This window comes from Pleurodeles waltl, chromosome 7, assembly GCF_031143425.1.
Source record: "Pleurodeles waltl isolate 20211129_DDA chromosome 7, aPleWal1.hap1.20221129, whole genome shotgun sequence".
NCBI lineage: Eukaryota > Metazoa > Chordata > Amphibia > Caudata > Salamandridae > Pleurodeles > Pleurodeles waltl.
The window spans coordinates 1337690012-1337713880 of NC_090446.1; the positions used below are offsets into that span (position 1 = coordinate 1337690012).

The 23869-nt window shown below is 44.9% G+C and overlaps 1 protein-coding gene across 1 annotated transcript in view; it reads right to left on the reverse strand.

Moving 5' to 3' along the window:
• The window catches only part of KCNJ14 (potassium inwardly rectifying channel subfamily J member 14), a 162323-nt gene extending 139885 nt beyond the window's left edge, over positions 1 to 22438 (reverse strand). The window contains exon 1 of the mRNA XM_069200694.1: positions 22187 to 22438. The gene's annotated coding sequence lies outside the window, so the exon portion shown is untranslated. The remainder of the gene's footprint in view (positions 1 to 22186) is intronic.
• Between the last annotated feature and the right edge of the window lie 1431 nt (positions 22439 to 23869).

The window sequence follows — 23869 nt, forward strand, 5'->3', positions numbered from 1 at the left end:
ATGTGCAAGAATCAGGTCCTGTTGCATTACTGGACAACAGCCAGATCCGTCACCGGAAGCCTGTGTGAAATCAATCTCCGAGTGAGGGCAGGTGCCTCTGAGATCGGGGACAGATTGGATTGGATGACAACTGGTGGAATATCATCTGGGCGTCCTGCATAGTGAGCACAGAGGCTGTTTTACAGTTCATTTCAATTGCTATTGCTCTGTCCATGGGAAGAAACTTCAAGCCGCTAGCGGGAACTATCTCCAGTGCCACAGTCAAGAAGCAAATTATAGACTACAGAAGGATGGACTATTAATGTCTTTTGAATTTGTACATCCTCCACGGAGGGGGGTAGTAAACCTACCACATCTAGATCCATTGTTTTCCGTCAAAATGGCTATATCTTTCATGGAACGAGCAATTTTTGGCACAAAACACTGGTGGAAAATCCAAAGATGCTCATCACAACTGGTGAAATTTCTGCCACTGAACGAGAGCGCTATAAATGTATCACGAAAGTGGGGCTACATTGTCATCCACATTTCTAGTCTCCCTTACATGATGGAATTTTGTCACATATTAGTGCCACCAGACTCGCCTTTCCATTAATTGCTACCATCTGTCCATGACAGTGTTTCACAGCATTAACTCTGTCAGACATGGCAAGATTTTGTGTTGCTAAAGATGAACATTCCACCTTAAACTGGATTGCATAACCTCCACTATGGCAAGTGTTTGCAAAACATTTCAAAGCCCAGAGGCTGTCAGAGTAGTTGCCACTCGCTCATTGCCCACAACCTGAGCTACACTGTACAGGGTAGTTATCCTGCCAGAGGTGCGGACCAGGAATTTGCCTTTTTTTGGTGGATTCTCCATTACTGCTCTTCTCTAGACAAGGCTGAGACTGAGTCTACAGTGTTGGGTTATTCAGGGAACTGAGATTTCTACATTGGCTTGACAGTCTGTGTTTGCTGTTGATGCCTGTGTACGTATCGATGTAGTGTATGTGATATTAAGAATGACAGACAAAAAAATTGCTCAGGTCTCTGAATCAGAGCTTGTCACAGTGATGGTACTGGATCCCAGGGTTGGACTGCCCATAGCAAGGATCTGGCATTTCCCGGAGGACTGACGGCCCGGGGACCAGATTTGCCTACCTGGTCCACCGTCACTAAAGACCTACTCAGCATGAAACAATTACTGCAATCACTGCCTCTGCATTGATAAACAAGCTGCAGCGTAGCCCAACAAGACTGCCTGAGGATGATTGTGCAGGCCTTGCAGCTAACGAGCACTGTTAGTTTGTTAGGTAAATTTGTTAATCAAGTTTGCCTATTGCAGGCCAGGGAACTCAAAACCATGTTAAGCGGTGTTATAGAACCCAAGGTTCCAGTTCCTTATTTTTGCCTTTGGAGCTGTCTTCGTGATAAAGGAATGGCTGATTTTCTACGCTCTGGCCCATAACACCATTAACCCTTTTATTCTCTGTGAGAGCAAGGTCCCCAACACCAATATATGATTGTCAACCAATTACATTACTCTTCGTGACAATTATTGAAACATTGTATCATTAGTCCTTGTATAAAAGAGACAGATATTTCACACTTAGATCAATTGCAGTGTGCTGTTCCCATTGTCAGGGCTTGATGTAAAGCTATTATTCTATTATTCTGACTCCCAATGACCTAGGGTATTGATCTTCTCAGGAGTGAGGCCTGCTTTGAACGCCGAGGAGCTGCCCACATCCTAAGGGAGTGTGTGGAATAACAACTGTCTGTGTGTGCTGATGCTCGCAAGCAGGACCCCATTAACTGTTTAAACTGGTGACAAAACAGTGGTGTACAATCAGCATGGCAAAGCACAGCAAATACCTCATTTTCCTATGACAGCAATTCTAAGTGCATGGTGGCCGATGCCACTGGACAACAAGTAGTGTCTCCCAGGGCCACTGGTCCTGCACTGACCTGTCTGATTCACCTTGGATCTGCAGTCTCTTAGCTGTAGGCAACCAACCACCGGGACTATATCCTCTATAGACAAGGCCTGCAAGCTGGTATGTGTTTTAGGCCTAAACTAATTTTCCACACCTAAATGCCTCAAAGGAGGCTAAGGCAAAGGACGTAGAGACCAAAGCTGCCTTGTAGCTTGATTGCTCGGCGCTATGAAGACCCTTTTGTCATGTCCCTCAAAAAGTGCAATTCAGTGGGGGCTCTTTTGTCAGACTCTATGTTCTGGCTTTGCCCAACTTTTTAGCGCCACTCTGAGAGGGAAGGAACTGGTTGGGTTAAAGGGCCCCTGAAGCTTTGCATGGTGGGCCATTGCCTCTAGGTGTCTCATTTCCCACACATGGCTTTTGTTCTCCTCCCTCTCCCATGTGACAAAGTCTTGCACTCTCGCTTCCAATGTTAACGCCTTACTGAGCCTGATGGTGAACACCGTTTCAACTGTATGGTCACAGTTCTTGTCAGACAACGGTATCTCTGGAGCAAGAGACAGCTCATCCAATCTTACAAACCATGGGTGCGCTGCAGTAGATGCCTAGATGTCGTGGAAAAGGCAGAACTGATGGGCTTGCATGTAGCTATGCTGCCCGAAACCTACTGTCATTGGAAAGGAGAGAGAGCCACAGCAGCGCTCTTATCTCCCTGAATATACCAAGGCCTGCATTCCACATTCCTGCAAAGGCACATGCTTACCCGCTCACGCAACCAACTAAACACAAGGAGGCAAATTGTAGAATTGGCATTACTGGCCTGTACCACATCCATGTTATCAAAAAAGAGGACTATTCAGAGAGAATACAGAGCTAAAGATGGAATGCAACAACTATGGGGATCAGCTCTAATACTGTGATGTTTGCTGTGATCTTCCCCTTGCCCTCAAACTTTAGCCACTTGTGCGCACACCATTCCTTTCTTAATAGTAGGCAAAGCCGCCCCTTCCTGAAGCATCCGTGAATAGGCACAGTTTCGATTTGGAAGCTTAAGGCGATTTCTATGTCAAGGGGTCATTGAATTGCTCCAAGAACTGGGTTCTCTTTCAAACCTTTACTGGGTCTCACCAGGTGATGCTTTTGGGTTATCTTTGAGATAGTTTGCACCAGCCTCCTGGCAAAGACTCTCATGTCCCCAGTGCCCCTGACCACCCCGACCTGAGACTGCCAGTCATGCGGCCCCACCCCAACTCCACTTTGCTGCTGAATTTCCCCCCACCCTCTGGAAATAGTGTGGGGGTTGGCAGAGAAATGAGGCGTTAAACTCCTACCAGCCTCCACGGTCACAATGCATGTGATGCTGGCGGCCACTTTTCCTCTCTAAGTTCCCTTTGCAGTGATATAGGAAATGAATTAATTTGAAATTTAAGTGAAATTGCGGATGGCCAATTCGAGCCCCTGTTCTAAATAACTACCCTAGTGAGGGTTCACTTCCCAGTGGATCAGGAGTAGCACTAGGGGTTAGGGTAACCAGCCGTCCGTAATTTTCACGGACTGCCTGTAATGTCCGTTGTCCGTGATGAAAGGCTTAACGGAAAGCATTTGTCCGTAATTTTAGCCTTTCACCCAAAGGACAAAAAGTAATTAGGACAGATCAGTTTCCCCAGCTGTCCTGAAAGCCAGGGAGTCTCCTGTGCTCTGAGGGAGGGAGGGGCAAACAGATAAGAAGCAGGTCTGCTTGCCAGGGTGTCTCCTTCCCTAAAGAAATACAAATGTGCACAACTGGTAAATCTTCAAATGCAAATGGGCTTGGAAACCTGCATTAACTTTAATGAAAGGAGTCACTAAGTTTTCTAATGACATCTGAAGATATTTTATTTTAGAGAGGTACTGTAATGGTATTCCAAGGTGAGCTGTGGAGTGTGTGGTTTTAATGGACTTCTATAAAAAAAAAAATGTTAGTACTAGGTATAAACTGTATATAATTCAAATCTGTATTTTAGAAGGACTTTCTTTTATTTAACCGAAATGTATTTGCGCATTTTGTAGCAGCCTATATTATGATGTGTGTGATGCATGTTTAAAATAAGGACTTACACATTCACAGTTCTTTCAGGGAACTTGGTACCTCATAGTACTAACAACCCTTGGCAAAGCCAATAGGTCTTGTCTATGCAAGAGTTATTGGCTTTGCCAATGTGTTTTAGCCATGTTGTACACCAGAGTGGCTGCTGTTCAGTATGGCTAAAAGTTAGTGACATTGTAGTTTAGAGTGGAGTAGAGTAGCATAGGAGCAGTGGCGTAGAGCACAGTGGTGCAGAGCAGAGTGCAGTGGGGGTACAGTACAGTTGTTTGAAGTACACTGACGTAGAGTGCTGTGGTTAATAGTGCAGTGGCATGGAGTGGAGTAATGCAGAGTAGAGGAGCATAGAGTGCAGTGGCAAAGAATGCAGTAGCACAGAGTAGAGTGGTGTAGAGTACCCCAGCGGAGAGTGCAATGTTGCAGAGTAGAGTGTCAGTGCAGTGATGTAAAGTGGAGTAGAGTGGCACAGAGAGCAGTGGTGTAGAGTACAGTGGTGCAGAGTGGAGGGCAGTGGCGTACAGTGCAGCTGTTTAGAGTGCATTGGCGTAGAGTGCAGTGCCATAGAGTGGCAGGGGCAGGGTAGAACTGCACTGAGTGGCGTACAATAGAGTGGCAGAGAGTGCAGTAGTGCAGAGTGGTGCCGAGGCATAGAGTACAGAGAAGACGTGTGTGGCATAGGGTGCAGTGGCGTAGAGTGGTGCAGAGTGGAGTAGTGTAGAGTGGTGCAGAGCAGAGTATAGTGCTGTAAAGTGCAGTGACGTAGAGTGGAGTTATGCGAGTAGAGTGGGAGAGAGTGCAGTGGAATAGAGTGTACTGGTGCAGAATGCAGTAGTACAGAGTATAGTGATGTAGAGTATAGTGCCGGCCAGTGCAGTGTTGATATCATTTTAGCCATAGTAATGATTGCTAAATCTTATGTCCTCGACAAAGTTGATCATCCATTATAATGGTAAAAAATAATACATTGGGGGAATTTGTTATTGAGGCTACTGATTTGCTTATCCTCTAATAACTGGCTAAAAGCTTTGCTCGGTTCTGGATCAGAATATCAGAATATAGCCCCAGTATTGCAACACCCCTGTATTTTATCATCTCTGTTATTTTCCTTATATCTGGCAGATTTTCCTGAACTGATCACCAAGCTAAATTTGCATTCTCCTGAACTTGATTTAATCAATTTTTGGAATTAATGTATGGCAGTGATCTAATCTTGATGTCTTTCTTACCTGTTGGTCTCCAAAGACAGCTAGCCATTCTAGCAGCTTATTCATCAACTCACAACTTAAATGTGAATAAAAAAAGAGACAAAAAGTATGGCTACGGGGGATTCTGGCTTGAAACTTTGATACAAATGGTTTTCTGAGGGCTCTACACTAGAAAATGTGAAGATATAAAATTACCTAGAGACGCTTGTTTCGAATAACCATTCATGTTCCAACCATGTCAAAGGGCACATTTCCACAACCTCAACAGTTGGACTTGGTTCTTTGGGGAGTAGAGACATTCCATTCCTGTTAAAAGTGTATGTCTGAAAAATTCCTTCATCAGTTATATATGTGCCAAACGCTCTTCCAGTAGTTGCTTTGAAAAGTTATGCCAGCATTGATTCCAAACTTTAGAACTACTATTTAAGGTTTGGGACAATCGTCCACAATAGGAATGCTTTGTTTACAGCTGACAATAAAAAGTATCAACTACAAGGTTTTTGGTCAAATGCTCAGCTGTACACATAGACTTTTTTCTAGTCATGAAGATGTTATTTAAAAGAACTCATTTGGGGAGCATTTGTGCATGATTTTGAAAATGTTTTTACCTTTACAAAATGATTCCGTTATTCGGTAGCCCAACTAGACCTTTCAAATGATGAAATATTTGTGACTAACTCGATTAAAGTTCTCTCATCTAAACAGAAAAAACTGATGAAATTTAAAAGCTTTCAAAGAGATTTAGGGCCAGATGTAGCAAAGGGTTTGCGAGTCGCAAACGGCGAAAAATGCCGTTTGCGAGGCGCAAAAGCCGCTCTGCTATGAAGAAATGCATTTTGCGAGTCGGATCCGACTCGCAAAATGCATTTCCGAGTCGCAAATAGGAGGGGGTGTTCCCTTCCTATTTGCAACTCGCAATGCTATTCAATTTCATTTTTGGTCGCAAATGAAATCGCAGTTACCATCCACTTGAAGTGAACTAAAGGTTTCGGTTTTTTTTTCCAAATGCAGCTCGTTTTCCTTTAAGGAAAACGGGCTGCAGATGGAAAAAAAAAAACTGCTTTATTAAAAAGCAGTCACGGACATGGTGGTCTGCTGACTCCAGCAGGCCACCATCCCCGTGAGTGCCCATACTCGCAATGGGGTCGCAAACTGCGACCCACCTCATTAATATTAATGAGGTGGGTCTTTGCGACCCCATTGCGAGTTGCAAAAGGTGTCTGAGACACCTTTCTGCATAGCAAATTGCGACTTGCAATTTGCGAGTCGCACGGACTCGCAAATTGCAAGTCGCAATTTGCTTTGTTGCTACATCTGGCCCTTAGCCCTTTGTCAGCAGATTTCAACATTACAATTGAACTGTTCATTTGCTAACTATGCAATGCAATTTTATTTAACAGAGAAGTTTGAACGTCAGGTGACGTTTATCTATATGTGAATCAAAGAACAATTCAACAAAATAATAAAGGTTTAGGCGTTCCTTTGGTACCTTTATTCAGTATCTCTCTTTATTATCTGTATCACAGCCAACACGTGTTTCGGCACTGGGTCATATACCCCACGACTTCATCAGGGCTATTAAGGTTCAAGTGCCATTCTGCTTTGTATCCACTGAAGCTTCAACTGAGGCTGCTGCTCGCGCCTGGCAGTCTTCCAATAATTCTGCTAAGGTCTTGTGAACGCAGTGGGTGCACTCACCGGGGCTGAGAGAAGAGAAATTCTAGTACTGAGGAAATTAACGCCATAACACATGAGGGGTGACTGTACTGGATTGGTTCATAAGTGTTCACAAGATGTTATCAGAACGATTGCTGTGAAACGGATAATAAAGAGAGATACGGAATAAAGGAACCAAAGGAACGCCTAACCCTTTATTGTTTTGTGGAGTTGTATTTAACTGGCATGTGCTTGGGGCTTGTTTCATATGTATTACCCCGTTGGTAAATGGGATGTAGGGCCAACATACCTCCCCATTTAGCACTGCATGTGAATAAGTTAAAAATATGTGCACTGTGTAAGAGTACTGATTTTCTTATTGCCCCCCTTTTTTGATTAGGTCTATCTATATAAAGTTTACATTTGGCCTCTTCCCATTAAGCGATAACCCGTGGGCTAAAGTCAGAGGAGTTAAAGGGCGGATCAGTTGTCAATTCTGTAACGCCGTGATACTAGATTTATTTCATGTGCTGTTCTTCTGCCCAGGTCTAGAAACTATTAGATTTTAATATATTGGGCCTGATTTAGACTTTGGTGGAAGGGTTACTCCATCACAACGGGGACGGATATCCTGTCCGCCGAAATTTAAATCCCATTTTATCCAATAGGATTCAGATTTTTGTGGATGTGATATCCGTCATCATTGTGACGGAGTAAGCTGTCCGCCGGGATCTAAATCAGGTCCATTGTTCCAATACGGAAAACATTCTCCTGTGTTACATGTGAGGAGGCGTTATTCTTAAGTCTGAATCCACCCTCTGTAAATATTTTTATTAACTGAAAAGCCTTATTATATCATTTTCAAAATTTTAAGCAGGCTATATGTATTAGTTTAAGAACGTATTAAAAAATCACATTGCACTTTGGGAAACAGCGTCATCTTCTGTATGGAGAAATCACATGTATTTCTATCATGAGGTTTTTACTTTTCTACAGATTTTATACAAGGAATTATACAAGAATTTATTCCATTAAAGATCACCTTTTTATTTAATAATAGTTTAATCAGGGTTGAGAAGATGATTGCATATAAGGTTTTATATGTCTCTATGTGACTTATATTATTGTCTTCTAATGTGATGTATCATGCTTGTGACATGATTAAAATGACATGTCCCCTGCAGCCGCAGGATTCTGACAAAACTTGCAAATGGTGATTGCAATCTTGAACTCTTGGATAAGTTCCTTGTGGACCAAACGTTCTTCCTAGGCAACCGTAACACATAGTTTCTGCAACTGGGAACTGCTATGAATAAATTTCATACCTCGTACCTCATTATTTAGAGAAGTAAATAAAGGCATTTTGCCTTTAGATAAGTATACCTTCCACCCCAGTCGTATAAGGAGATAGACTTGCACTTGTTTATCTTTCCAAGATTTCTACTAGTTTTACAAAGAGTCATTCAGAAAGACCATGTACTCCTTTGCACTTCTTGTTCTACAAAAGGGAATCTTTTAGGATTATGGATACAGTGTTTACTTAAATCACTCCAACAACAGAGCCAGAGGAATAACATCTCATACAAACTATTCATTTATGGTATTAAAGTACTGATTGTGAGTAACTTAAGACTGTTGAAGTGTTTTGGCAAATCACAATATTAATGAATACTTTCCATGTTACAGCTATCAATCATTACATAGAAGGTACCAGACCTACGGAAGACAAATATCCAGGATTGAAGGTAGTTTTCACAGAAAACAATATATAATAGCTCAGTCTATTTTTCAAAGTTACCGTATCAGTTTAACTAACTTACAGCTCAGGGGCAATATTCATCTTAGAGAAGAGAGAGGGAAATACGATGAATCAACAAGTATATCAGATATAATATTAAAGGTTAGTTGTCAATGTCAACATGTCAAGAGCAGTCATACTAATATACTCTTTTGTTTTGATGTCAGTGTTCCTGCACATCAAGCCTAGCTGTCAACCAGGCAGTGTGATGATACCCAGTGTCTCTGTTTTTCACTCTAGTCCTGCTTCTCGATCCCCAAGCCCACTTCCAATCTACGTGCTATTGATATATGGGTGGCTGTGGGTTCTTTAAAGTGTGAAAGGTCACATTACTGCTGTTGGATCAGGTTGGTTAGCAAAGTTACTGCATCTCCAACTATCCCCTCTGCAAGGGAGCCTATTGATCCTTCTTCATCCAGGATCATCTAAGTTAGTCTGCTAAATCCAGGTGTCTCGACCAGGAGTGGCTCCTTATCAGAGGCATGAGGGTGCAGACTCCCTGCCCCTAGGGATGCCCCTGTGCATTTTTCAATTTAGCAGTGCTCATGATAGCACGATTTTCGTGTTGTTGTGAACACTGCCAGTGCACAGGTTAACCCTCTCTGTCTTATCTTCAGGCTTCTGATGAGAGGGAAAAGAGGGGGCTGAAGGGGGCTGAGGCATGATCCAGCTACTGAATGTTGTTTCAAAATAATTTAATAAACTTTGTAGCTGGATGTATGATTGTACATGTCTGAGGGACATAGTTCAACTATTTAGCAGACATACTGCATATGCCTCAGGCTGCACAGTCTATCTGCTGAAATGTCCCTGTCAGGATGCACATCATTTCATCTCTAAAGCCAATGAAAACCCACGAAGAGTACCAGGGCAGGATTCCCAGCACTATCCCATCTTCTTATAGAGATGTTCTTTCAGTCCTATCAAGAAGCTGAGAGAGGGATTGAGGTGACTCTTCCTCTTTTCATACCAACTCTTCCTACTCTGTATGTCTCCTCTTTCGGAATCATAGACTTCTGGTTCCAATACCCAGCACCAGATTCCTGCTCCAAGTTGCTACCTACGTAAGCAAGGTAAGTATAAAATGTTTTTTTCTCTATGTATTTGTGCATGCTTGTGAGTGTGTTTGTGAGTGATTGAGAGTGAATTTCCGGAGGGAAAGTGTCTGTGTGTGAATGTGTTTGAGTGTGTCAATGAGAGTGAAAGTGAGTGAGAATCTAAGTTTGAGAAAGGGTATGGATAAGTGAGACTATGAGGGAATGAATGAAGGAGTATGAGTGTGTTAGAATGAGTAATTGATGAGAGGCTGTGAGATGGATTGTACATGAGTCAGGGGTGTCAACTCCTCTGATTCCAATTTCAAAGTTTCCTTCAGCATGTTTGACACCTGTCATACCTTGTGAACAACATGAATTGCTCCTTCCTTGATTATAACGCAAAGTTCAAATCCTAGCAAAGTTCCTAGCCTCATTTGGTGGTTTACCCTCAATCTGTCACAAGGAGGCTGGGGGCAGAAAGCCCATAAGACACTAGGGAAATTCGTTTTTTTCCTTTTTATAGAGGGAGCCCCATCCCAGGGGCATGGGCCTGTGCTCATCCCACCCCAGACATGACAGATTTCTGCTCCCCATGGGTGTTTAATGGGGGTGTTTACCACCAATCTGTCCCCAATCTAGATTGGGTGGGGTAGGCAGAAAGCCCACTAGACATCGGGAATGTTGTTTTATGTTTGTTTTTAGGGGGACAGCATCTCTTCTTTGGCATGTGCCTGTGCTACTCCCCACCATAAGTATGTTAGTCTTTCTGCACCCAAAAGGTAAATTGGCTGTATTTATCCCTCAACCTGCCCCAAGGGGGTAAAAAGCCCACTATACACCAGGGGATGTTGTAAATATTGTTTCATTAGTGGAGAGTGGCCCGCATGGACCTATAATCCCTCAGGGATGACAGATCTTCTGTCCACTCTGGGAATCTGTAGTGTGTCTTTACCTCAATCTGAGTCCCCCACCCCCCAGTGTGGGAGAAAGTCACAAGACACCAGGAAATGGGTTTTTTTTGTTTTTGTTTTTTAACATGGGAGTGCCTCCCCCCAATACCATACCCTGAGCATTACAGTCTTTCTGTACCCTGGGGTGGACAGGGGTGGTTACTCCAAATCTGCCACTTTGAAGGGACAGAAATCACACTAGATGCCACAAAGTCTTTCAGCTCTCCATCTTCTCCTCTGGAGGGTGGAAAGGGCGTTCTTACACTTTATCCCCCCAGTTGGGGCAGGAAGGCCCTTAGAAACCAGGAACAAACAGCCAAATAAAAGTAGGGATGGGGCTGTTCTTCCCACCCATCGGCCTGTGCTCAGACCACAGAATGGGCCCAACAGTCTTTCTGCCCCCCAGGGACAGAATTTGGACATTTACCCCTAAATGTGTACCCTCTGGGGATAGAATGTCCAATGGACCAGCATGGAACAAACAAAAAAAAAGATGGGCCAGGGCCTGCTTACCCTTACATCGGGCTGTGGCCCCATCCCAAAAATGAGCCCAACAGTCCTGCTACCCGCTGGTATGTTGGGTACTTTTTTAACATGAAAAGTTCATGTATGTTAGTTGTATTGCAGATGCTAGAAACACATACACAAGTGGGGTAACATTTTTATTGGCACAAGTGTGGGAACGCTGGGTAGTTGGAAAATTGTGGAACTCACAGATTCTGGAACTTTCACACAAATTGTTGAAAATTTGCTTTGTCAAAGTTTGAGGTTTGAAGGGCATTGTAAAATGTAAAGGGTTCCATGCAAGCCAAACTACCCTAGACTCTCTTGGATATCTAGTTTTCAGAACGGTCTGGGTTTGGTAGGTGTCCCTGGGTGGTGGCCGAGACGAGGCCTAAAATCCACAGCTACCCAGTGTGTGTGTGTGTGTGTGTGTGTGTTGGGAGTCAGTGGAGCTCCCTGAGGTGTGATGTGTTGCGAGTTCTGTGTATGAGATTGAGTCTGGCTATTGAGTTCTGGATTGTTTGCAGTCTTTCTGATGAGTTGCTTTATGATACTGGCATAGAGGGTGTACCCGTAATCCAACTTGCTAGTGACTAGGGTGTGAGTGACATTTTTTCTAGTGTTACTTGGGAGCCATTTGAACATCTTCCTCAACCTCTTTGGGGTATCAAAGTAGGATGCAGTGACATGTTGACTTGTGTGGTCATGTCCAGTTTGCTGTTGATGATTATTCTGAGAAACCACACAAGAAACAAGTTCACCGCATGCTTGACCGAAGTCACTAACTGGATGAAAGCCAGCTTTCTCAAGCACAACACCAGCAAGACGGAAGTTGTGAACTTCAATAACCGCACCTCCCCATGAGACTCCAACTGGTGTCCTTCTGAATTCGGACCCACATCCAGCACCCATGCAAAAAACCTCTGAATAATCATTGACAGCAAACTGAATACTACTAACCAAGTCTATGCAATCAATGCATCCAACTGTGACAGGACAAGGTGCCCTTCCATCCTCCTCCCTCCAATTCCCAAGTGCAACTTCCCCTAGGTTCTCTGCCAGGCAGCCTATTCTACATTCTATATCGACATTCCACTGGGTTGTCACAAACAGATCAACCTGTGAGGCTGGGTCACACAACACAGCCCAAACACTGAAGGCTGCACTGCTTGTGGTTACACCAGAATTTTGTGAAGGATGCCCCTATAAGAACAGTAGTGAGTACTTCATATATAGAACTTTCTTCGAGTCTTATCATGGTGGACATCCAGCGTATATCTGCCCATGCAAGATCCTGTAGTCCACATGGGAAGTATGGGAGAATACAAATCCTGCCAGGCGTGGTGATCTGCCCAGAAGAATGTATTACTGAATCCAGTTTGGGTACCCGGGCACCCCAACCCCAGATTAGCCCAGAAACAGTTCAACCCCACATGGGATTGCTGACTTGTGATTTTCAAATTATATCTGCTGACCAGATGATGCTCCAGCATCCCTTCAGTCCATAAAGTGTCTCTCTTCTCTGGTTGGGGTGGATTAGGTCCTTCAGTCATGGAAGAGATTTTTTTTTTCTGGTTGAATTGCCATCTTGTCATAGGGTGGGAGAGTAGAAGGGTGTATTCAACCTCATTTAGAAAGGTGTTTCAGAAGCACCAGGTGCAGGATACTTTGTACCAGAACTTTGAGAATTTGAGGAAAACGTCTAGATCCACAGAAAGAAGACTTTGTAACTGTGCTCTGTGTGAAAGACAAGCTGCTGAGCTGTTGCGGAGGTAGCTGACTGACACCTGCAAGGAGGGCGACTCAAGGAACAGAGCTAGTCAAGTGGCCACAATGGCTGGATCAACCTGAGTTTAAAAACATGTGTGGCTTAGAGGAGGTCGAGGACATGCTTGAGATACCAAAGTACTGTGTTTGTTGGTGAGACTCAACTGCACCCCAACCTTCTATATGTCTATAAGTTCTACACCTAGGCCAGGGACTAAGTCGTGGACAGAACCATGGCCTGAAGAAGGTGGAAGCCCCCTTTTTTGTAACTTCGTGGGAGCCTTTGGTGGTTACATCAGTGGTTCTATTGGAGAGTTGGGACCATAGCTCCTACGCTCATCCGGGCTGAATCTGCCCCGCGCTCACCCATTGGATGGGAGCACTTGGAGACACAGGACTACATTTCCCAGGTTCTCCAGACTGGGCGTTTCCTTTCTCCATGATTTCCTGCATGCCACCAAATGGCAGATCACTTATATTCCGAGCCTCCCCGACCAAGATTCACTTTCGGCGGGGGAGGGAGTTGGAATAGGTGCACATAAGAGCGTCACCCTTTGAAGCAGTAAGTCAGCGTGGGTCTACGTTCGCGCCACGTGCCCTACCTTCTACGGCGACCGAGGACGACTTCCTCGTACAGATAAGACCTTCTACTCCATATTTCTATTTATGTTCTTTATGCATAGCTTGTAATGTAATGGCATGTACCCTGTCCTTTTCCTCTGCATATTGTTTATTTATTAACTGAGTTTTAATTTGACACACAGCCCAGTTCTATTTTGGCATTTAGTGTTCATCAGTTATATTAGGCATCGTGAGGCCTCACTAACAAAGGGTGCTACTGATATTCACCTGCTATTACGGAGGCTCTGGCATTTACATAATATCCCCCTAGGGCCCTTTTACAGTACCTCCCGCAGTCGTGATTTTGATTATCTTGGTCTTCCTCTTAGTTCGTTGTTCACTACTTTCTCTGTCAACTCTTTTCTATATACAGTGTGTGACTATAAGAGGACACTCCCCCTCCCCTAGACAAGGGCATTCCGCCCTGATTGACAAGGTAAGAGACAATTTTTCCTCTCGCTCCTGCAATTTGTGGATATTTGTCCCACGTCCAGTGTGACAGCTTGTAATTATATTTGCATGATTATTAGTCTGTGTGAGCATGCTTTTCTCACCTTTTTGTGTGCTGTGGCTTGCTGTGTGGCACATATCTTCGGAATGCCTTATTGGAACTACAGTTCTTTTTCACCTGCAGGTCCTTGTGATTAGTGTACCCACAGGTAGGCCCTTTGCATGTCCTTAATTCAGCCACCTCCTACTGGGGTAGGCCGTCAATCCTTCTTTCTGCACACAAATTGTTTTTGCAGGGACGTAGCGATCCTAGGCCCTGACGAAAGCCCAGAGACCTTCTTTGGCTCTAGTTAGCAGACAGAAACATGTTGGCCAGTGAATAGTAGGTGACCCTTCGAGCCATTACCCTCCACAGGCGTCCCACCATCTTTTAATCTCACCAACAGTCACAGCAAATAAAGGTGTAATACAATACAGGTGACTGGTTAGGTGATTTTATATTTTCTGTAGTACAACTGGATCCCACTCTTTTTCCAGACAACCTTAATCTCTGCAAGTTCTTTTAACGGCGAGGTTGTGTCCCTCCAGGTGGTACTATCCTACCGGTATGAGACTAGGTGGTCAAATGATGAAGCATGACACTATATACTGTGTGAGACCACCTAGTCCATAAGGAGAAATTCCTCTCCCGAGAATAACTTCCAGCATACAAACAAGTCCCGAAGTCCAGGTTATGCAGAGGGTCTAGGGAAATTTCGTATCACATGGTACCCACTTAAAACACCCCATACTCTTTGTGTATTTGGCTTTGATTTTTAGGGAGACAGCATGGGATTTGTATCCTCCTTCTCCCCTCCTCTCCCTTTGTGGTAAGAAAACTTTGTGGGAGCCTGCATGACACCTATCTGTTAATAAAGTGTTTTAACTTAACATGTTACACGCTTTTGGTAAATGTTTTTATGCAGTGTAACAGGTGTTTCTATTGTCCAGTTTAGTGCTATACATTGTATCATCCTCCAAAGGGGGAAAATCTGAGAGTAAACTGCTGGTATCTGAACAACTGAGATGCAGATCACACCAGCGGCATCATTCAGTCCCCGGTAATAGTGCTAAAGTGGATAGAAATCCTATTCACAAAGCTTTTTGCACTTGCGTTGACTTAAACGTAAGCGGACATTCCATTTCTGTGTTTGTGGGGCTGTGTTTGTGTTTGACATCTGTTGGTGTTCATTTTGCACATAATAATGAATTAACAAAAATGCAGAAAGGATACACAGGAAGCGGGTAAGTGCCATTTCCACGCATTATTCATCATTGTTTGTTCGGATGTAAAAAGAGGACACAAAGCTTGGAAAAACAAACATCAGTAACGTTGGGATTATGATTTTTGTCCATTTGTTGCAGCAACTGATTTTAAGTGAAGTCTGGATGTCAGCTTTGAGCAATCAACTCACTGAACCATCATGTAATTCCAGCAGAACTATTTTTCACTGCTATAAGCCATCTCTTTCCTGTAAGAAGTCAGGCTTTGTGTTCAGAGTGAGCAGCGTTTCACATTGGTCGCAGAGTTGCAATCTTCTTGATTTGTTTGCATTTGATTGTGTAAAGACAGTTGTTTTGCAAGAACACATCAGTGGTTGTGGGGGTATCATATAAATAAATGGTGTATCTTGTAAATAGTGATGTTGAAGAAGTGCCAAAGACAGCAGCCATGCGTACAGCATATGATCAACGTACCCTTAGACCTATTTGTGAGGAAGCCTGCCAACACTACATTGACTTTGGAAATCCACTTTGTTCATGTAGAAAGGTTCACTGGTCCTACGAGGTTGATCTCGGGATGAAGCCCTAGCTCAGGAGGAATCGACTAGCTTATTCCTCTTGACTAACTGTCGGTCACTGGCAGCACATAAACTCTACCTTCTTTTGAACAAACTTTCACCGATAGCCCTGTTCCTGACTGAGACATGGCTTCATGAGGGATCATTCCCAGATGTTGCCTTGGCACTCCCACAGGGTTACTCCATAAAGAGGTTGGATAGAGGCACCTCTAGAGGGTGAGGAATTTCCATTATCTATAGGGAATCAGTAAAGCTTACCTTCCAGCCTCTATTGCTTCCTGGTTGTGAGAGTATGTCTTTTACTCTTACCCTCAATCCCCAATATAAATTTTCAGGGGCTTTGATTTATCGCCCCTGGGACCTCCCGATACTTTCATACAATCCCTCCTCGATTGTATTTCAGACCTAATCTGTAAAAAATCGAATTTTACCCTACTTGGTGATTTTAATATCCATGCAGAGGACATGGATAACCCAGCTGCCAGATCTCCTTTATGTGATCTGGCTGCTTTGGAATTGGCCGAACTAGTCAGCAGTCCCACACAAGTTAAAGGCCACACTATTGATTTCATCTTCAGTAACACAACCGGGCTAACGGCAACGCCACCTCTCCCTTTAGCTTGGTCTGATCATTTTTTTATAATACTTAACCTTGCTACTTCTGTTATCTGCAGTACCCCTCCCGCTACAACACAACCTCATCGCTGTTGGCACAAACTTAAAGCTAGCTACTGGACCAACACCATTGAAAATTTGAAACTCACCTTTACAGATCATACTGCGTATTTCTCAGAGGCATTCAATGGGTGGATTACTAAAACCTTAGATATAATACTCCCTTATTCAACCAAAGCAGGAACCCAGCGAAAGAAAAATGCTCCCTGGTTTACCCCTCACTTTCACCTATTAAAAAAAGACTGTAAGCGCCTGAAAAGGAAATGGAGAAAATCCTATGATCCCTCTTTAAAGGGGATTATAGAAAGGCAATCAGACACTTCCATTGGAAATTAAATCAGCCCAGTCCACTTACTATGCATCAAGAATTGAACAGTCCTCCATCTCTCCTAAGGAGATCTTTCAAATACTTAAAGAGGTTGTGCAGCCTAACATGCATAGTGAGCTCTTGGAGGCTTCCCAAGTACATAATAACAACTTAGCACTCTATTTTCAACAAAAGATAGCAAATATCTATGCGGCCTTTTCGGGAATCTCACATTACACTCCTAACACTATAGGTCAGGACATTCCACATGGCATTTCACTTTCACACTTTGCTCCCCTTACTGAAGATTGGGCTTCCAACTCACTAGCCACTGAAATCAGGCTCTCCTCTTGATCCTGACCTCCCACATGTTCTTGCATTGGGTGCCTCTGTTATAGCTCTGGTGGTTACCGATCTTCTGAATTCCTCCCTTAACAAGAGCGTCCTCCCTGACCAATGGAAACATGCCATAGTCAAGCCTCTATTGAAAAAGCCTCATGTTGATGCAGCCCTTCTGAATAACCTCAGACCTATCTCAATGTTACCAGCAATGTCTAAAATAATAGAAAAGCATGTGAACATCCAGCTGTCCGGTTTCCCTGAAGATAATGACATTCTTCATCACACTCAGATGGGTTTTAGGCCACTCCATAGAGCATTGCTGGCAGTCACTGAGGAGGCTAGATGCCGCCTTGATCAAGGTGGTGCAACGGCCATTATTCTTCTTGACCTCAGCGTGAGTTTTGACACTGTGGATCATGGCATACTTCTTTTAAGATTGGCGGAGCTTGGAATTACAGGCAGTGCTTTGAGCTGGCTCTCCTCCTTTTTGGAAAGGAGGACCTTCCAGGTATTGGACCAGTCCTTTCTATCTAACCTACTATCGATCAACTGTGGGGTACCCCAGGGTGCTTCAATTAGACCCACCTTGTTCAATATTTACATGTTTCCACTCGCAGAGATTGTGAAGCCTTACGGTCTGTCAATAGTGTCATATGCAGATGACACTCAGCTGGTAGTTTCATTTTCCACTAACCCCTGCATTAACTGCTCTGCACTCAGACCTCATCTCCACGCAGTGACCAGTTGGATGTCAGAATGTAAGCTGAAACTTAACGAATATAAAACTGAAATAATGGTATTTGGACATCGTCCCCATTTGGGGCTTCATCCTCACACCCTGGATCCATTAAGGAACCTGCCTTCCCCTAAAAAGAATATCAAGAGCCTAGGTGTCTGGCTGGACCCTGGGCTCATGATGGATTACCATGTAAAAAAGATCTCCGCAACCTATTTCAGTCTGCTTAGACTGTTGAGGAAAGTCTTCAGAATTCATCCATTTGTAGCTAAAAGACTTATTGTTCAGGCTATTCTTATTTCCCGGCTTGACTATGGTAATGCACTGTATCTCGGCTCTCCAAAGTATGTAAGTTGGAAATTGCAGGTGGTTCAGAATGCCTCTGCTCGGCTCCTTCTAGACATACCATATGTCTGTTAATGAGGCTATCTTCTCTCTTCATTGGCTTCCTGTGGCAGAGCACATAAAATTCAAAGCTCTGTGTTATATTCCCAGATCCCCACATAACAGAGGTCCTTTTTTGTTAAGGCCCTTAGCCTCCTTCTATATCCTTTCTAGGAAGCTTAGATCTTTGACAGCGGCACTAGTTAGACCCCCAATTGTAAAAAAGGCCAGATGGGGGGGAGCTCAATGGCCTTTTTAGGAGGCAAATTATGGAATTCACTACCGCTCTGCCTCCAGCTGACCAGCCATGAGCTCTCCTTCCGTCAATTGCTTAAAACCTGGCTTTTTCAAGCTTAACCGTCATACCATGTTCTGAAAATTGGTACTTAGCGCTGGGAGGCCTTCGGGTAACCATGCGCTTTATAAATCCTCTTAACATAACATGTGAGCTGGTGACATAGGGCGTTGCCTGGACCTTAGTGCTTATGATCAGACTGGACAGAAAATAGGCCCGGGCCCCTAAAATAAAATCACCCCCTTTAGTTAATCAGATAGCTAACAGAGAGACCCAGGTTAGTAAGTCGAGCAGTTGTAAACTTATAAAAACAAGCAGTACAGGCATGGAGGACTGCAAACATTTGTGCTTGCTGCTGGCAATATTCGTGATCGGATTAGAGAAATCGTCAGTAAACACCATCTGACTAGACCATAAAACAAGGCCCACCAACACCCAAAAACCGGCCCACACACTGACCAGTCAAAAACCAGCCCTTCTGGAGCCCTAGACGGCCCTATGGCCCAAACCTATGGTGACAAGTTGTCTGTTTTAGCAAACGTAAACATGTCATATAAAAATAAGTGGCCGTTTTTTGTTGATTACGTTTGCTGCAAAGCCGCTTTGGGGTTCCGGTGACATTAATTAACTACTTAACCTTCGTCCTCGTGTGACGAAAATGTATCGATAGTACCACAGGAGGCCAGCAACTGGCAGCAACGCCCCCTTTAATATCCATGTGCACAGCAAGCACGTACATTGTGGGTTTATTGCACACTCGCTATGGGGGTTTCCTTCAGTTATGGATCCCCGGGTACACCGATGTTTGCCGCAGGTACCCACGCTGTCTGCAGTCTCTTCACTCCACTCTCCCTCCCTTTCTCCATCGGCCCTTCCAGTGGCATAATCCAAGATGATGCCCCTCGCCCCACCCCCAATGTAGTGAGCGCTACCCGCCCCCACCATCCCACGTAGAATAAAGAGAGGTGTACCTTAGACTCAGTAACTCACTGATATTCATTGACTTCCTGCTGAATTGGGGGGTCCCTAAGGGAGAGGGCCGCGTTGCACTCATGGACATACTTTTTTCATACGTGTGTCTTTATCTCTCACTTACACTCATCGCATATCTTGTTGTCGTGCGTTTTTGTGATAACTCTCCCGCACCAGTTCTCCAGCTTCTCCTTCTCTCACTCACCAGGCCTTTCCACCCTCTCTCGCTCATCCACGTCTTCTCTCATCCCATGCCTGTCGCCTCCATCTCTTCCTCTCTAGTCCCCGCTGCCCTGCTTACTGTCCACTGTCTCCCCCTCGCCTGTCCACCTCTCCCACCTCCGCCTTCTTTTACTCTTCGCACTCACTCTCACACTCTACTTTCTCCAGCTCCCTCCGTCTCTAGCCGCTCCTGTGCTCATTCTCTCACGCGCCATTTCTACCCACAAAAGTTACTTCAAAGCGCTGCGTGGCACCGGTTGAAGGGGTCCCATCAGGAGAACGAATGGTATAAACACGTGGGAAAAGTAGGAGACAGGTAAATAATTGTGGCTGTAAGTATAGCGCTTAGACCACCCCAGCTCTGCCTCTGTGTGGTAAGGAGAAAAAGAAAGGCGAAGGAAGGCTCGAGGGTGCAAATGAAGAGAGGGCCGAGGGGGGCAGAGAAAATTGGATCAGATGTTGGGCAAAATGATGGAGCTTCCTCTGTCTCCTAGTCCTGCACCCCCTCTCGTCCCTCCTTCAACTCCTGACACTTCCCTCGCACCTCCTTCCCCGCCCCTCGCTTCTCTAACACCCGCCTCCCTCTCCTGCTCCGTCCATTCGACTTCTCCTCTTCTCTCTCATCCTCACACATCTCACACAGTTCCCTCTTCACTCTTTATCTCCCGTGCCGTCTTTTCTTATCTTGCTGCCCTCTATCTCCTATAGTGTCTCTCTTTCTCTCCTGCCCCAAGCTCCCATCTTTCTCCGTTCCCTTCCCTTTCCCTTCTAAAGATTTCTCTAATCCATCCACCCTCCGCTATGTGTTTTCTTCTGCTTTTTCTCCCCTTCATTCTCTCATCCCATGCTCCATATCTCGTCTTTATCTAGTTTATTTCACCTTCATCTTCCCTTCGTTTCTTTCGTGCCCCACCCTCTCCTCTGTGCTTGTTCCCATCCTCTTGTTCTTGCCTCTCTCTCCTCTCTTCTCTGTTCTTCATTCAATTCTCGCCTCCCTAGTCTTCCGACCTTCTTTTTCTCCTTTGTCTCCCTCTCTCCCACTCTTAATCTGTTTTTGACTGTCCTCTTCTCTCACTCTATCCTCAACTTCTGTTCCACTCGCTCCCTCGCTCTCTCCCACCTTTACTTCTATGCTCCCCAGTGCTTAATTTGTAAATTAAAACGTGCCGGTGCTCAAACTCCCCTTAAACACGCGGCTGCTGCAATTAAAGGTGCGAGCACAGAATAGTGAGGCAACGTAATCCTGAAGCCATCTCGGGCCTCTTCAATCCATTTACAGCCACTCCCTGCCCCTTCAGCTCACTCTTGCAGAATTCTGCTTTCTCCCTTAGCGCGCTTTTTCGTTTTTCTCGCCCTCGCCTTTTCAATATGTGTCTTTTGCTTGCGGTAAAAGCTTGAGGCAGAACAATAAGTGTGGGCCCCCTAAAATAAGTGACGATGCTTAGCACCGGAAACAACATGCACAAATTAAGCACTGTTCCCCCCTCATTCTTGTCTTGTGTCACCCCTCTCTCCTCTGTCTGCCTTCATCCTCCTCACTCTACCCTTGCCTCCTCGCTCTTATCTCCCTCACCCCCATCCGCGCAGTCACTTATATCTCCATCTCTCTCCTTTCCCCTCTTCTCACCCTCTCCCTGTGAGCTATGTTTCCCTCTCATCCCCCCTCTCTCAGGATAATGCCTCGTCTTTTAGCGATCGCTTATTTTAAGTCCCTTTCTTTCCGCTAATCCCCCTTCGGACTGGATCCCGTCCCACCTTTGCTGCCAGCCCAGAGCGCTGAAGGTGAGCTCGCAACTTCTGAAAGAATATCCCAGCGAAGGCGCGGTCCATCGCACTGGGCACATATTCAAGGTCACACACTGTGGAAATCCTGCCTGCGCCAGCAACGACCACAACCCGGGGAAGTATTAACTATTAAGGCGCAATTCCCTGCGCTCACAAATGCCAAATCGTATCCCTAGGTGAAAAGGTGCAACCGCTTTGAGGGTAGGAAGGTGGTCCCACGATACATGCTTCTTTTGTCCCCGTTACCTATTTCTGAACTGTGACGCAACGCAAAATTATGTCTACACCCACACACAGATTTTGCAGTATGGGGTGAGGGGCCCTGAGTCATCCATATTTCACAGATATTCATTGCTCTTGAGCTCAATGGGCGCCCCCTGACGAGTTGCCCCACCCACCTAAAGTTTCGGGGACCCCCCCTGGGCGGCAGTGGCCTGCATTACACCCCTGTATTTGAACTTCCCGACACCCATTTCCAAAACTAACAAATATTTCACGAGAACTCCTTTGTTTACACTTTTCATCCCCCAGTTTCAGGTCTAGATATTCAAACGCCCACACATACGTTACATTTTAGCGTGTGCGCTGCACAATTAATAATTATATCAGTTGTTATTACCCTCGGTGTTCCCCTTACCTGGTCAAATCCGTTTCTTCCTCAATAGGCAGTTGTTCTCCCTCTCTCTCGGCTCCTGTCTTTTTTGCTTTTCTATTCTGGGTATGATGGTTAATTAAATACTTTCCACTGCAGCTCTTATTCCTTCTATTCGTCTAGTGTTTCAATCTTGTGTTTTTTTTTCATTCCCATGCCCTCTTCTGTAGTAGCTTTGATTGTCCCGTTTCGAAGCGCATCCGCGGTCGAGCAAAAACGCAGCCCCTTCTCCCCTCGCTCGCTTCACTGGGAATAAACTTAAACCAGCTGAGCCCCCCTGGCCAATCAGGACTCAGCCCCGTCCCTCGCGCCCCCTGCGACCAATGGCGGCCCAGCTCAGGACACCTGACTCACACCCGCTGTGAGGAGGATGCCTGGCAGATCCTGGTGGGACAGCCACCTGCACGTGCCCATCACCCGCATACCACCACGAGTCTCAGACTCATTTAGCTAGATAGTTCATTAATAAGCACCGACACTAATAGCTCCCATTTTTATCACGTGCATTTGTAGGCATGTAACTATTAGCGGACGCGACGCCCTGGCATTCATGAGGCCAGTCAGTGAAACTCTAGGACACAGCTGTTAAGGCACTGTCTTCCGTTGCACGAGGTGTACAACATTTCCTCATTTTACACTTCCAGTAGTAAGCGTGACACTTGAAAGCATATTACTGTAATGGTACTTTATTTGCATTAAACATTTAGTTTATGAGCGCTGTGCTCGTCCTTCCGTTTCCCGCACTTCGATACAACCAGCGATGTGTTCGTGCAGCGGCCCCGTGGAGCAATGCTGGGGGAAAGCGAGAACAGATACAAAAAAATCGATGCATGGAAAATGCCCTCTGGGCATATTTACCCTCCCTCTCGCTTCCGCGTGTCTGGCACTCTCAGAAGCTAATGGACTCAACCGAGGGCCACCGACGACCACCCTCAGATCCGGCCGCGTAATACGTATTGTAAAGACATCGCTTGTGAGACCTTTTTTCGTTTAAATTCTGAAGTCGCAGTGTTCGATTCACGATGGGACAGACTGTTAAAAGCTTCACCATCTCCCGGAGAACCGCAGCCCACTTACTTAAACATTCAACTAAATGGAGAGATTGCGGTTGCGAACTTAATTCATTTGTTCTTTTAGCCCACAGCTGACAGGGAAGTTCTTTGCCGATCTGTACTTTACTTCGCAATGGCACCGCCAGCGAAATTTCGGACAGCTTTCTACCAAGCACCATACTCCTTAATCGAGTGAACCCAAAATGGGGCTTAGGTAATTCAGAACAAACAGCTTGCACGTTGTACATACGCTAAGGGGTTTCGTGCAACTCCTTCAGTTGTGGCTTGTTTGGCTCAGAAAACCCCAGCCATTGGTTTCAGGCAGTATCATTGGTATCTTGGCGCACAAGAGGATTTTATTCTACCTTCTCTCCATTAGCTGTTTAGGTGTGTGCAAACGCGAGGGACTATTTTACTTCGGAGATGTACACTTTGCCATCACACTATTAATTGCCTAATTCATAAATGGTAACCACAAAGCAACCCCTTTCTTTAACTTGCTTTTCACTGAAGCAGACACTTTTATTGTGTTTGTCAGCACTCAAAAGCAAGCGTCAAACTAATTGGCTATGCCAATGCTTGTGTAAAGGAGTTGGCTGTAGGACAACATTGGCCA